Here is a 14,676-nt window from a genome sequence, read left to right on the forward strand (position 1 = left end):
GTGGCACAGTAATCCTGGGACTCCTATAAAGTTTCACGAGGAGTCAGGCATCGTCTGCTTTGGAGGCACTGATCTCCGCGTACCTCTGGAGTTTTCAAAGGATGTGAGGCCTCCGGTCGCCATGAGGTGGGGAACTAGGTCTTTCTCTGTGGTCTCCACAGGGGATTCAGACATACTTTCATCTTGGGAGATGCAAGACGAGCCTGCATTCAAGTCACTGCAGGGATATCCGGCCTTATTTCGAGTCAGGGCATCGCGGTGTCCATTCCACTTGAGGCCGCAAACTCAGGGTCCCTCTCACATACCTAGAGCTGAGAGAAGCCTCCTTTTGAGGTGCTTGTGGTTAGGTGGTATTCTTCTGGCTTCGAAGCCAGGGACTAACCTTTCATCTCGAGTTGATTTTTGGTCAACGCAGCTCTTTCGTGTTGCTACAGTGACCTCAGGTTCCCTCTAGCCTAGAAACAGTGTTCTTGGGGTTTCTCTGGAGTGCCATCAAGGAAATCAAGGCTCCTTTCATGTGTGATGTGCAACACGGAATTGCTCTGCACGCAGTTCAGGGGAATCGGGCCTCATCTCCCGGCGAGGGGGAAGTCTCATGGTTTTTCTCGAGTTGCGGCGTTAACCTGGGGTATATTATCGAGTTACGACGGGAATGGCCATTCCATCCACGTGTTTGTTCAGCGACGTCAGGACTCCAGCCTACTTGCGAGGGACAACTCGGGATTCTCTTCGAGGCTTGGCAGGGCAATTGGGACGCCTCTCCAGCTGAGGCGGGAGACCAAGCGTCCCTTTTCACATGCCACAGGAATCCTGGGACTCCAATCAAGTTTCACGAGGAGTCAGGCATCGTCTCCTTTGGAGGCACTGATCTCCGCGTACCTCTGGAGTTTTCAAAGGATGTGAGGCCTCCGGTCGCGATGAGGTGGGGAACCAGGTCTTTCTCTGTGGCCTCAACAGGGGATTCAGACATCCTTCCATCTTGGGAGATGTAAGACGAGCCTGCATTCAAGTCACTGCAGGGATATCCGGCCTTATTTCGAGTCAGGGCATCGCGGTGTCCATTTCACTTGAGGCCGCAAACTCAGGGTCCCTCTCACATACCTAGAGCTGAGAGAAGCCTCCTCTTGAGGTGCTTGTGGTTAGGTGGTATTCCTCTGGAGTCGAAGCCAGGGACTAACCTCTCATCTCGAGTTGATTTGTGGTCCACGGAGCTCTTTCGTGTTGCTACAGTGACCTCAGGATCCCTCTAGTCTTGAAACAGTGTTCTTGGGGTTTCCCTGGAGTGCCACCAAGGAAATCAAGGCTCCTTTCATGTGTGGTGTGCAACACGGAATTGCTCGGCATGCAGTGCAGGGGTATCGGGCCTCATCTCGCGGTGAGGGGGAAGTCTCATGGTTTTTCTCGAGGTGCGGCGGGAACCTGGGGTATATTCTCGAGTTACGACTGGGATGGCCCTTCCACACACGTGTTTCTTCAGCGACGTGAGGACTCCTGCCTAGTTGCGAGGGACAACTCGGGATTCTCCTCGAGGCTTGGCAAGGCAATTGGGACGCCTCTCCAGCTGAGGCGGGAGACCAAGGGTCCCTTTCCATGTGCCACAGGAATCCTGGGACTCCTATAAAGTTTCACGAGGAGTCAGGCATCGTCTCCTTTGGAGGCACTGATCTCCGCGTACCTCTGGAGTTTTCAAAGGATGTGTGGCCTCCGGTCGCCATGAGGTGAGGAACTAGGTCTTTCTCTGTGGTCTCCACAGGGGATTCAGACATCCTTTCGTCATGGGAGATGCAAGACGAGCCTGCATTCAAGTCACTGCAGGGATATCCGGCCTTATTTCGAGTCAGGGCATCGCGGTGTCCATTCCACTTGAGGCCGCAAACTCAGGGTCCCTCTCACATACCTAGAGCTGAGAGAAGCCTCCTTTTGAGGTGCTTGTGGTTAGGTGGTATTCTTCTGGAGTCGAAGCCAGGGACTAACCTCTCATCTCGAGTTGATTTGTGGTCCACGGAGCTCTTTCGTGTTGCTACAGTGAGGTCAGGATCCTTCTAGCCTTGAAACAATGTTCTTGGGGTTTCTCTGGAGTGCCATCAAGGAAATCAAGGCTCCTTTCATGTGTGATGTGCAACACAGAATTGCTCTGCACGCAGTGCAGGGTAATCGGGCCTCATCTCCCGGCGAGGGGGAAGTCTCATGGTTTTTCTCGAGGAGCGGCGGGAACCTGGGGTATATTCTCGAGTTACGACGGGGATGGCTTTTCCACACACGTGTTTATTCAGCGACGTGAGGACTCCTACCTAGTTGCGAGGGACAACTCGGGATTCTCCTCAAGGCTTGGCAGGGCAATTGGGATGCCTCTCCAGCTGAGGCGGGAGACCAAGGGTCCCTTTCCATGTGGCACAGTAATCCTGGGACTCCTATAAAGTTTCACGAGGAGTCAGGCATCGTCTGCTTTGGAGGCACTGATCCCCGCGTACCTCTGGAGTTTTCAAAGGATGTGAGGCCTCCGGTAGCCATGAGGTGGGGATCTAGGTCTTTCTCTGTGGTCTCCACAGGGGATTCAGACATACTTTCATCTTGGGACATGCAAGACGAGCCTGCATTCAAGTCACTGCAGGGATATCCGGCCTTATTTCGAGTCAGGGCATCACGGTGTCCATTCCACTTGAGGCCGCAAACTCAGGGTCCCTCTCACATACCTAGAGCTGAGAGAAGCCTCCTTTTGAGGTGCTTGTGGTTAGGTGGTATTCTTCTGGAGTCGAAGCCAGGGACTAACCTTTCATCTCGAGTTGATTTTTGGTCAACGCAGCTCTTTCGTGTTGCTACAGTGACCTCAGGTTCCCTCTAGCCTAGAAACAGTGTTCTTGGGGTTTCTCTGGAGTGCCATCAAGGAAATCAAGGCTCCTTTCATGTGTGATGTGCAACACGGAATTGCTCTGCACGCAGTGCAGGGGAATCGGGCCTCATCTCGCGGCGAGGGGGAAGTCTCATGGTTTTTCTCGAGTTGCGGCGTTAACCTGGGGTATATTATCGAGTTACGACGGGAATGGCCATTCCATCCACGTGTTTGTTCAGTGACGTCAGGACTCCAGCCTAGTTGCGAGGGACAACTCGGGATTCTCTTCGAGGCTTGGCAGGGCAATTGGGACGCCTCTCCAGCTGAGGCGGGAGACCAAGCGTCCCTTTCCACATGCCACAGGAATCCTGGGACTCCTATCAAGTTTCACGAGGAGTCAGGCATCGTCTCCTTTGGAGGCACTGATCTCCGCGTACCTCTGGAGTTTTCAAAGGATGTGAGGCCTCCGGTCGCGATGAGGTGGGGAACCAGGTCTTTCTCTGTGGCCTCAACAGGGGATTCAGACATCCTTTCATCTTGGGAGATGCAAGACGAGCCTGCATTCAAGTCACTGCAGGGATATCCGGCCTTATTTCGAGTCAGGGCATCGCGGTGTCCATTTCACTTGAGGCCGCAAACTCAGGGTCCCTCTCACATACCTAGAGCTGAGAGAAGCCTCCTCTTGAGGTGCTTGTGGTTAGGTGGTATTCCTCTGGAGTCGAAGCCAGGGACTAACCTCTCATCTCGAGTTGATTTGTGGACCACGGAGCTCTTTCGTGTTGCTACAGTGACCTCAGGATCCCTCTAGTCTTGAAACAGTGTTCTTGGGGTTTCCCTGGAGTGCCACCAAGGAAATCAAGGCTCCTTCCATGTGTGGTGTTCAACCCGGAATTGCTCGGCATGCAGTGCAGGGGTATCGGGCCTCATCTCGCGGTGAGGGGGAAGTCTCATGGTTTTTCTCGAGGTGCGGCGGGAACCTGGGGTATATTCTCGAGTTACGACTGGGATGGCCCTTCCACACACGTGTTTCTTCAGCGACGTCAGGACTCCTGCCTAGTTGCGAGGGACAACTCGGGATTCTCCTCGAGGCTTGGCAGGGCAATTGGGACGCCTCTCCAGCTGAGGCGGGAGACCAAGTGTCCCTTTCCATGTGCCACAGGAATCCTGGGACTCCTATAAAGTTTCACGAGGAGTCAGGCATCCTCTCCTTTGGAGGCACTGATCTCCGCATACCTCTGGAGTTTTCAAAGGATGTGAGGCCTCCGGTCGCCATGAGATGAGGAACTAGGTCTTTCTCTGTGGTCTCCACAGGGGATTCAGACATCCTTTCGTCATGGGAGATGCAAGACGAGCCTGCATTCAAGTCACTGCAGGGATATCCGGCCTTATTTCGAGTCAGGGCATCGCGGTGTCCATTCCACTTGAGGCCGCAAAATCAGGGTCCCTCTCACATACCTAGAGCTGAGAGAAGCCTCCTTTTGAGGTGCTTGTGGTTAGGTGGTATTCTTCTGGAGTCGAAGCCAGGGACTAACCTTTCATCTCGAGTTGATTTTTGGTCAACGCAGCTCTTTCGTGTTGCTACAGTGACCTCAGGTTCCCTCTAGCCTAGAAACAGTGTTCTTGGGGTTTCTCTGGAGTGCCATCAAGGAAATCAAGGCTCCTTTCATGTGTGATGTGCAACACGGAATTGCTCTGCACGCAGTGCAGGGGAATCGGGCCTCATTTCGCGGCGAGGGGGAAGTCTCATGGTTTTTCTCGAGTTGCGGCGTTAACCTGGGGTATATTATCGAGTTACGACGGGAATGGCCATTCCATCCACGTGTTTGTTCAGTGACGTCAGGACTCCAGCCTAGTTGCGAGGGACAACTCGGGATTCTCTTCGAGGCTTGGCAGGGCAATTGGGACGCCTCTCCAGCTGAGGCGGGAGACCAAGGGTCCCTTTCCACATGCCACAGGAATCCTGGGACTCCTATCAAGTTTCACGAGGAGTCAGGCATCGTCTCCTTTGAAGGCACCGATCTCCGCGTACCTCTGGAGTTTTCAAAGGATGTGAGGCCTCCGGTCGCGATGAGGTGGGGAACCAGGTCTTTCTCTGTGGCCTCAACAGGGGATTCGACATCCTTTCATCTTGGGAGATGCAAGACGAGCCTGCATTCAAGTCACTGCAGGGATATCCGGCCTTATTTCGAGTCAGGGCATCGCGGTGTCCATTTCACTTGAGGCCGCAAACTCAGGGTCCCTCTCACATACCTAGAGCTGAGAGAAGCCTCCTCTTGAGGTGCTTGTGGTTAGGTGGTATTCCTCTGGAGTCGAAGCCAGGGACTAACCTCTCATCTCGAGTTGATTTGTGGACCACGGAGCTCTTTCGTGTTGCTACAGTGACCTCAGGATCCCTCTAGTCTTGAAACAGTGTTCTTGGGGTTTCCCTGGAGTGCCACCAAGGAAATCAAGGCTCCTTCCATGTGTGGTGTTCAACACGGAATTGCTCGGCATGCAGTGCAGGGGTATCGGGCCTCATCTCGCGATGAGGGGGAAGTCTCATGGTTTTTCTCGAGGTGCGGCGGGAACCTGGGGTATATTCTCGAGTTACGACTGGGATGGCCCTTCCACACACGTGTTTCTTCAGCGACGTCAGGACTCCTGCCTAGTTGCGAGGGACAACTCGGGATTCTCCTCGAGGCTTGGCAGGGCAATTGGGACGCCTCTCCAGCTGAGGCGGGAGACCAAGGGTCCCTTTCCATGTGCCACAGGAATCCTGGGACTCCTATAAAGTTTCACGAGGAGTCAGGCATCCTCTCCTTTGGAGGCACTGATCTCCGCATACCTCTGGAGTTTTCAAAGGATGTGAGGCCTCCGGTCGCCATGAGATGAGGAACTAGGTCTTTCTCTGTGGTCTCCACAGGGGATTCAGACATCCTTTCGTCATGGGAGATGCAAGACGAGCCTGCATTCAAGTCACTGCAGGGATATCCGGCCTTATTTCGAGTCAGGGCATCGCGGTGTCCATTCCACTTGAGGCCGCAAACTCAGGGTCCCTCTCACATACCTAGAGCTGCGAGAAGCCTCCTCTTGAGGTGCTTGTGGTAAGGTGGTATTCCTCTGGAGTCGAAGCCAGTGACTAACCTCTCATCTCGAGTTGATTTTTGGTCCACGGAGATCTTTCGTGTTGCTACAGTGACCTCAGGATCCCTCTAGCCTTGAAACAGTGTTCTGGGGGTTTCCCTGGAGTGCCACCAAGGAAATCAAGGCTCCTTTCATGTGTGATGTGCAACACGGAATTGCTCTGCACGCAGTGCAGGGGAATCGGGCCTCATCTCGCGGCGTGGGGGAAGTCTCATGCTTTTTCTCGAGTTGCGGCGGGAACCTGGGGTATATTCTCGAGTTACGACAGGAATGGCCCTTCCACACACGTGTTTCTTCAGCGAAGTCAGGACTCCTGCCTAGTTGCGAGGGACAACTCGGGATTCTCCTCGAGGCTTGGCAGGGCAATTGGGATGCCTCTCCAACTGAGGCGGGAGACCAAGGGTCCCTATCCATGTGGCACAGTAATCCTGGGACTCCTATAACGTTTCACGAGGAGGCAGGCATCGTCTGCTTTGTAGGCACTGATCTCCGCGTACCTCTGGAGTTTTCAAAGGATGTGAGGCCTCCGGTAGCCATGAGGTGGGGAACTAGGTCTTTCTCTGTGGTCTCCACAGGGGATTCAGACATACTTTCATCTTGGGAGATGCAAGACGAGCCTGCATTCAAGTAACTGCAGGGATATCCGGCCTTATTTCGAGTCAGGGCATCGCGGTGTCCATTCCACTTGAGGCCGCAAACTCAGGGTCCCTCTCACATACCTAGAGCTGAGAGAAGCCTCCTTTTGAGGTGCTTGTGGTTAGGTGGTATTTTTCTGGAGTCGAAGCCAGGGACTACCCTTTCATCTCGAGTTGATTTTTGGTCAACGCAGCTCTTTCGTGTTGCTACAGTGACCTCAGGTTCCCTCTAGCCTAGAAACAGTGTTCTTGGGGTTTCTCTGGAGTGCCATCAAGGAAATCAAGGCTCCTTTCATGTGTGATGTGCAACACGGAATTGCTCTGCATGCAGTGCAGGGGAATCGGGCCTCATCTCGCGGCGAGGGGGAAGTCTCATGGTTTTTCTCGAGTTGCGGCGTTAACCTGGGGTATATTATCGAGTTACGACGGGAATGGCCATTCCATCCACGTGTTTGTTCAGCGACGTCAGGACTCCAGCCTAGTTGCGAGGGACAACTCGGGATTCTCTTCGAGGCTTGGCAGGGCAATTGGGACGCCTCTCCAGCTGAGGCGGGAGACCAAGCGTCCCTTTCCACATGCCACTGGAATCCTGGGACTCCTATCAAGTTTCACGAGGAGTCAGGCATCGTCTCCTTTGGAGGCACTGGTCTCCGCGTACCTCTGGAGTTTTCAAAGGATGTGAGGCCTCTGGTCGCGATGAGGTGGGGAACCAGGTCTTTCTCTGTGGCCTCAACAGGGGATTCAGACATCCTTTCATCTTGGGAGATGCAAGACGAGCCTGCATTCAAGTCACTGCAGGGATATCCGGCCATATTTCGAGTCAGGGCATCGCGGTGTCCATTTCACTTGAGGCCGCAAACTCAGGGTCCCTCTCACATACCTAGAGCTGAGAGAAGCCTCCTCTTGAGGTGCTTGTGGTTAGGTGGTATTCCTCTGGAGTCGAAGCCAGGGACTAACCTCTCATCTCGAGTTGATTTGTGGTCCACGGAGATCTTTCGTGTTGCTACAGTGACCTCAGGATCCCTCTAGTCTTGAAACAGTGTTCTTGGGGTTTCCCTGGAGTGCCACCAAGAAAATCAAGGCTCCTTTCATGTGTGGTGTGCAACACGGAATTGCTCGGCATGCAGTGCAGGGGTATCGGGCCTCATCTCGCGGTGAGGGGGAAGTCTCATGGTTTTCCTCGAGGTGCGGCGGGAACCTGGGGTATATTCTCGAGTTACGACTGGGATGGCCCTTCCACACACGTGTTTCTTCAGCGACGTCAGGACTCCTGGCTAGTTGCGAGGGACAACTCGGGATTCTCCTCGAGGCTTGGCAGGGCAATTGGGACGCCTCTCCAGCTGAGGCGGGAGACCAAGGGTCCCTTTCCATGTGCCACAGGAATCCTGGGACTCCTATAAAGTTTCACGAGGAGTCAGGCATCTTCTCCTTTGGAGGCACTGATCTCCGCATACCTCTGGAGTTTTCAAAGGATGTGAGGGCTCCGGTCGCCATGAGGTGAGGAACTAGGTCTTTCTCTGTCGTCTCCACAGGAGATTCAGACATCCTTTCGTCATGGGAGATGCAAGACGAGCCTGCATTCAAGTCACTGCAGGGATATCCGGCCTTATTTCGAGTCAGGGCATTGCGGTGTCCATTCCACTTGAGGCCGCAAACTCAGGGTCCCTCTCACATACCTAGAGCTGAGAGAAGCCTCCTCTTGAGGTGCTTGTGGTTAGGTGGTATTCTTCTGGAGTCGAAGCCAGGGACTAACCCCTCATCTCGAGTTGATTTTTGGTCCACGGAGCTCTTTCGTGTTGCTACAGTGAGGTCAGGATCCTTCTAGCCTTGAAGCAGTGTTCTTTGGGTTTCTCTGGAGTGCCATCAAGGAAATCAAGGCTCCTTTCATGTGTGATGTGCAACACGGAATTGCTCTGCACGCAGTGCAGGGGAATCGGGCCTCATCTCCCGGCGAGGGGGAAGTCTCATGGTTTTTCTCGAGGTGCGGCGGGAACCTGGGGTATATTCTCGAGTTACGACGGGGATGGCTTTTCCACACACGTGTTTATTCAGCGACGTGAGGACTCCTGCCTAGTTGCGAGGGACAACTCGGGATTCTCCTCAAGGCTTGGCAGGGCAATTGGGATGCCTCTCCAGCTGAGGCGGGAGACCAACGGTCCCTTTCCATGTGGCACAGTAATCCTGGGACTCCTATAAAGTTTCACGAGGAGTCAGGCATCGTCTGCTTTGGAGGCATTGATCTCCGCGTACCTCTGGAGTTTTCAAAGGATGTGAGGCCTCCGGTAGCCATGAGGTGGGGAACTAGGTCTTTCTCTGTGGTCTCCACAGGGGATTCAGACATACTTTCATCTTGGGAGATGCAAGACGAGCCTGCATTCAAGTCACTGCAGGGATATCCGGCCTTATTTCGAGTCAGGGCATCGCGGTGTCCATTCCACTTGAGGCCGCAAACTCAGGGTCCCTCTCACATACCTAGAGCTGAGAGAAGCCTCCTTTTGAGGTGCTTGTGGTTAGGTGGTATTCTTCTGGAGTCGAAGCCAGGGACTAACCTTTCATCTCGAGTTGATTTTTGGTCAACGCAGCTCTTTCGTGTTGCTACAGTGACCTCAGGTTCCCTCTAGCCTAGAAACAGTGTTCTCGGGGTTTCTCTGGAGTGCCATCAAGGAAATCAAGGCTCCTTTCATGTGTGATGTGCAACACGGAATTGCTCTGCACGCAGTGCAGGGGAATCGGGCCTCATCTCGCGGCGAGGGGGAAGTCTCATGGTTTTTCTCGAGTTGCGGCGTTAACCTGGGGTATATTCTCGAGTTACGACGGGAATGGCCATTCCATCCACGTGTTTGTTCAGCGACGTCAGGACTCCAGCCTACTTGCGAGGGACAACTCGGGATTCTCTTCGAGGCTTGGCAGGGCAATTGGGACGCCTCTCCAGCTGAGGCGGGAGACCAAGCATCCCTTTTCACATGCCACAGGAATCCTGGGACTCCTATCAAGTTTCACGAGGAGTCAGGCATCGTCTCCTTTGGAGGCACTGATCTCCGCGTACCTCTGGAGTTTTCAAAGGATGTGAGGCCTCCGGACGCGATGAGGTGGGGAACCAGGTCTTTCTCTGTGGCCTCAACAGGGGATTCAGACATCCTTTCATCCTGGGAGATGAAAGACGAGCCTGCATTCAAGTCACTGCAGGGATATGCGGCCTTATTTCGAGTCAGGGCATCGCGGTGTCCATTTCACTTGAGGCCGCAAACTCAGGGTCCCTCTCACATACCTAGAGCTGAGAGAAGCCTCCTCTTGAGGTGCTTGTGGTTAGGTGGTATTCCTCTGGAGTCGAAGCCAGGGACTAACCTCTCATCTCGAGTTGATTTGTGGTCCACGGAGCTCTTTCGTGTTGCTACAGTGACCTCAGGATCCCTCTAGTCTTGAAACAGTGTTCTTGGGGTTTCCCTGGAGTGCCACCAAGGAAATCAAGGCTCCTTTCATGTGTGGTGTGCAACACGGAATTGCTCGGCATGCAGTGCAGGGGTATCGGGCCTCATCTCGCGGTGAGGGGGAAGTCTCATGGTTTTTCTCGAGGTGCGGCAGGAACCTGGGGTATATTCTCGAGTTACGACTGGGATGGCCCTTCCACACACGTGTTTCTTCAGCGACGTCAGGACTCCTGCCTAGTTGCGAGGGACAACTCGGGATTCTCCTCGAGGCTTGGCAGGGCAATTGGGACGCCTCTCCAGCTGAGGTGGGAGACCTAGGGTCCCTTTCCATGTGCCACAGGAATCCTGGGACTCCTATAAAGTTTCACGAGGAGTCAGGCATCGTCTCCTTTGGAGGCACTGATCTCCGCATACCTCTGGAGTTTTCAAAGGATGTGAGGCCTCTGGTCGCGATGAGGTGGGAAACTAGGTCTTTCTCTGTGGTCTCCACAGGGGATTCAGACATCCTTTCATCTTGGGAGATGCAAGACGAGCCTGCATTCAAGTCACTGCAGGGATATCCGGCCTTATTTCGAGTCAGGGCATCGAGGTGTCCATTCCACTTGAGGCCACAAACTCAGGGTCCCTCTCACATAGCTAGAGCTGAGAGAAGCCTCCTCTTGAGGTGCTTGTGGTTAGGTGGTATTCCTCTGGAGTCGAAGCCAGGAACTAACCTCTCATCTCGAGTTGATTTGTGGTCCACGGAGCTCTTTCGTGTTGCTACAGTGACCTCAGGATCCCTCTAGTCTTGAAACAGTGTTCTTGGGGTTTCCCTGGAGTGCCACCAAGGAAATCAAGGCTCCTTTCATGTGTGGTGTGCAACACGGAATTGCTCGGCATGCAGTGCAGGGGTATCGGGCCTCATCTCGCGGTGAGGGGGAAGTCTCATGGTTTTTCTCGAGGTGCGGCGGGAACCTGGGGTATATTCTCGAGTTACGACTGGGATGGCCCTTCCACACACGTGTTTCTTCAGCGACGTCAGGACTCCTGCCTAGTTGCGAGGGACAACTCGGGATTCTCCTCGAGGCTTGGCAGGGCAATTGGGACGCCTCTCCAGCTGAGGCGGGAGACCAAGGGTCCCTTTCCATGTGCCACAGGAATCCTGGGACTCCTATAAAGTTTCACGAGGAGTCAGGCATCGTCTCCTTTGGAGGCACTGATCTCCGCATACCTCTGGAGTTTTCAAAGGATGTGAGGCCTCCGGTCGCGATGAGGTGGGGAACTAGGTCTTACCTTGTGGTCTTCACAGGGGATTCAGACATCCTTTCATCTTGGGAGATGCAAGACGAGCCTGCATTCAAGTCACTTCAGGGATATCCAGCCTTATTTCGAGTCAGGGCATCGCGGTGTCCATTCCATTTGAGGCCGCAAACTCAGGGTCCCTCTCACATACCTAGAGCTGAGAGAAGCCTCCTCTTGAGGTGCTTGTGGTTAGGTGGTATTCTTCTGGAGTCGAAGCCAGGGACTAACCCCTCATCTCGAGTTGATTTTTGGTCCACGGAGCTCTTTCGTGTTGCTACAGTGACCTCAGGATCCCTCTAGCCTTGAAACAGTGTTCTTGGGGTTTCTCTGGAGTGCCATCAAGGAAATCAAGGCTCCTTTCATGTGTGATGTGCAACACGAAATTGCTCTGCACGCAGTGCAGGGGAATCGGGCCTCATCTCCCGGCGAGGGGGAAGTCTCATGGTTTTTCTCGAGGTGCGGCGGGAACCTGGGGTATATTCTCGAGTTACGACGGGGATGGCTTTTCCACACACGTGTTTATTCAGCGACGTGAGGACTCCTGCCTAGTTGCGAGGGACAACTCGGGATTCTCCTCAAGGCTTGGCAGGGCAATTGGGATGCCTCTCCAGCTGAGGCGGGAGACCAAGGGTCCCTTTCCATGTGGCACAGTAATCCTGGGACTCCTATAAAGTTTCACGAGGAGTCAGGCATCGTCTGCTTTGGAGGCACTGATCTCCGCGTACCTCTGAAGTTTTCAAAGGATGTGAGGCCTCTGGTAGCCCTGAGGTGGGGAACCATGTCTTTCTCTGTGGTCTCCACAGGGGATTCAGACATACTTTCATCTTGGGAGATGCAAGACGAGCCTGCATTCAAGTCACTGCAGGGATATCCGGCCTTATTTCGAGTCAGGGCATCGCGGTGTCCATTTCACTTGAGGCCGCAAACTCAGGGTCCCTCTCACATACCTAGAGCTGAGAGAAGCCTCCTCTTGAGGTGCTTGTGGTTAGGTGGTATTCCTCTGGAGTCGAAGCCAGGGACTAACCTCTCATCTCGAGTTGATTTGTGGTCCACGGAGCTCTTTCGTGTTGCTACAGTGACCTCAGGATCCCTCTAGTCTTGAAACAGTGTTCTTGGGGTTTCCCTGGAGTGCCACCAAGGAAATCAAGGCTCCTTTCATGTGTGGTGTGCAACACGGAATTGCTCGGCATGCAGTGCAGGGGTATCGGGCCTCATCTCGCGGTGAGGGGGAAGTCTCATGGTTTTTCTCGAGTTGCGGCGGGAACCTGGGGTATATTCTCGAGTTACGACTGGGATGGCCCTTCCACACACGTGTTTCTTCAGCGACGTCAGGACTCCTGCCTAGTTGCGAGGGACAACTCGGGATTCTCCTCGAGGCTTGGCAGGGCAATTGGGACGCCTCTCCAGCTGAGGCGGGAGACCAAGGGTCCCTTTCCATGTGCCACAGGAATCCTGGGACTCCTATAAAGTTTCACGAGGAGTCAGGCATCGTCTCCTTTGGAGGCACTGATCTCCGCATACCTCTGGAATTTTCAAAGGATGTGAGGCCTCCGGTCGCCATGAGGTGAGGAACTAGGTCTTTCTCTGTGGTCTCCACAGGGGATTCACACATCCTTTCGTCATGGGAAATGCAAGACGAGCCTGCATTCAAGTCACTGCAGGGATATCCGGCCTTATTTCGAGTCAGGGCATCGCGGTGTCCATTCCACTTGAGGCCGCAAACTCAGGGTCCCTCTCACATACCTAGAGCTGAGAGAAGCCTCCTCTTGAGGTGCTTGTGGTTAGGTGGTATTCTTCTGGAGTCGAAGCCAGGGACTAACCCCTCATCTCGAGTTGATTTTTGGTCCACGGTGCTCTTTCGTGTTGCTACAGTGACCTCAGGTTCCCTCTAGCCTAGAAACAGTGTTCTTGGGGTTTCTCTGGAGTGCCATCAAGGAAATCAAGGCTCCTTTCATGTGTGATGTGCAACACGGAATTGCTCTGCACGCAGTGCAGGGGAATCGGGCCTCATCTCGCGGCGAGGGGGAAGTCTCATGGTTTTTCTCGAGTTGCGGCGTTAACCTCGGGTATATTATCGAGTTACGACGGGAATGGCCATTCCATCCACGTGTTTGTTCAGCGATGTCAGGACTCCAGCCTAGTTGCGAGGGACAACTCGGGATTCTCCTCGAGGCTTGGCAGGGCAATTGGGATGCCTCTCCAGCTGAGGCGGGAGACCAAGGGTCCCTTTCCACATGCCACAGGAATCCTGGGACTCCTATCAAGTTTCACGAGGAGTCAGGCATCGTCTCCTTTGGAGGCACTGATCTCCGCGTACCTCTGGAGTTTTCAAAGGATGTGAGGCCTCCGGTCGCCATGAGGTGGGGAACTAGGTCTTTCTCTGTGGTCTCCACAGGGGATTCAGACATCCTTTCATCTTGGAAGAAGCAAGACGAGCCTGCATTCAAGTCACCGCAGGGATGTCTGGCCTTATTTCGAGTCAGGGCATCGCGGTGTCCATTCCACTTGAGGCCGCAAACTCAGGGTCCCTCTCACATACCTAGAGCTGAGAGAAGCCTCCTCTTGAGGTGCTTGTGGTTAGGTGGTATTCTTCTGGAGTCGAAGCCAGGGACTAACCTTTCATCTCGAGTTGATTTTTGGTCAACGCAGCTGTTTCGTGTTGCTACAGTGACCTCAGGTTCCCTCTAGCCTAGAAACAGTGTTCTTGGGGTTTCTCTGGAGTGCCATCAAGGATATCAAGGCTCCTTTCATGTGTGATGTGCAACACGGAATTGCTCTGCACGCAGTGCAGGGGAATCGGGCCTTATCTCGCGGCGAGGGGGAAGTCTCATGGTTTTTCTCGAGTTGAGGCGTTAACCTGGGGTATATTATCGAGTTACGACGGGAATGGCCATTCCACCCACGTGTTTGTTCAGCGACGTCAGGACTCCAGCCTAGTTGCGAGGGACAACTCGGGATTCTCCTCGAGGCTTGGCAGGGCAATTGGGACGCCTCTCCAGCTGAGGCGGGAGACCAAGGGTCCCTTTCCACGTGCCACAGGAATCCTGGGACTCCTATAAAGTTTCACGAGGAGTCAGGCATCGTCTCCTTTGGAGGCACTGATCTCCGCGTACCTCTGGAGTTTTCAAATGATGTGAGGCCTCAGGTCGCGATGAGGTTGGGAACCAGGTCTTTCTCTGTGGCCTCAACCGGGGATTCAGACATCCTTTCATCTTGGGAGATGCAAGACGAGCCTGCATTCAAGTCACTGCAGGGATATCCGGCCTTATTTCGAGTCAGGGCATCGCGGTGTCCATTTCACTTGAGGCCGCAAAATCAGGGTCCCTCTCACATACCTAGAGCTGAGAGAAGCCTCCTCTTGAGGTGCTTGTGGTTAGGT

The sequence above is a fragment of the Cervus elaphus genome, chromosome 18 (assembly GCF_910594005.1).
Source record: "Cervus elaphus chromosome 18, mCerEla1.1, whole genome shotgun sequence".
In the NCBI taxonomy this organism is placed as follows: Eukaryota; Metazoa; Chordata; class Mammalia; order Artiodactyla; family Cervidae; genus Cervus; species Cervus elaphus.